The sequence below is a fragment of the Lampris incognitus genome, chromosome 16 (assembly GCF_029633865.1).
Source record: "Lampris incognitus isolate fLamInc1 chromosome 16, fLamInc1.hap2, whole genome shotgun sequence".
Classification (NCBI taxonomy): domain Eukaryota; kingdom Metazoa; phylum Chordata; class Actinopteri; order Lampriformes; family Lampridae; genus Lampris; species Lampris incognitus.
Window position 1 is genome coordinate 44201109 of NC_079226.1, and position 994 is coordinate 44202102.

Sequence of the window (994 nt, forward strand, 5' to 3'; positions counted from 1 at the left end):
CCTGAGTCCTGGCTGAGAGAGGTGATTTGATAGTTTTTACATGTTGCGGGTCCTGAGTCCTGGCTGAGAGAGGTGATTTGATAGTTTCTACATGTTGCTGGTCCTGAGTCCTGGCTGGGAGAGGTGATTTGATAGTTTCTACATGTTGCTGGTCCTGAGTCCTGGCTGAGAGAGGTGATTTGATAGAGTTTCTACATGTTGCTGGTCCTGAGTCCTGGCTGAGAGAGGTGATTTGATAGTTTCTACATGTTGCTAGTCCTGAGTCCTGGCTGAGAGAGGTGATTTGATAGTTTCTACATGTTGCTGGTCCCGAGTCCTGGCTGAGAGAGGTGATTTGATAGAGTTTCTACATTTTGCTGGTCCCGAGTCCTGGCTGAGAGAGGTGATTTGATAGTTTCTACTTGTTGCTGGTCCTGAGTCCTGGCTGAGAGAGGTGATTTGATAGTTTCTACATGTTGCTGGTCCTGAGTCCTGGCTGAGAGAGGTGATTTGATAGTTTCTACATGTTGCTGGTCCTGAGTCCTGGCTGGGAGAGGTGATTTGATAGAGTTTCTACATGTTGCTGGTCCTGAGTCCTGGCCGAGAGAGGTGATTTGATAGTTTCTACATGTTGCTGGTCCTGAGTCCTGGCTGAGAGAGGTGATTTGATAGAGTTTCTACATGTTGCTGGTCCTGAGTCCTGGCTGAGAGAGGTGATTTGATAGTTTCTACATGTTGCTAGACCTGAGTCCTGGCTGAGAGAGGTGATTTGATAGTTTCTACATGTTGCTGGTCCCGAGTCCTGGCTGAGAGAGGTGATTTGATAGAGTTTCTACATTTTGCTGGTCCCGAGTCCTGGCTGAGAGAGGTGATTTGATAGTTTCTACTTGTTGCTGGTCCTGAGTCCTGGCTGAGAGAGGTGATTTGATAGTTTTTACATGTTGCGGGTCCTGAGTCCTGGCTGAGAGAGGTGATTTGATAGTTTCTACATGTTGCTGGTCCTGAGTCCTGGCTG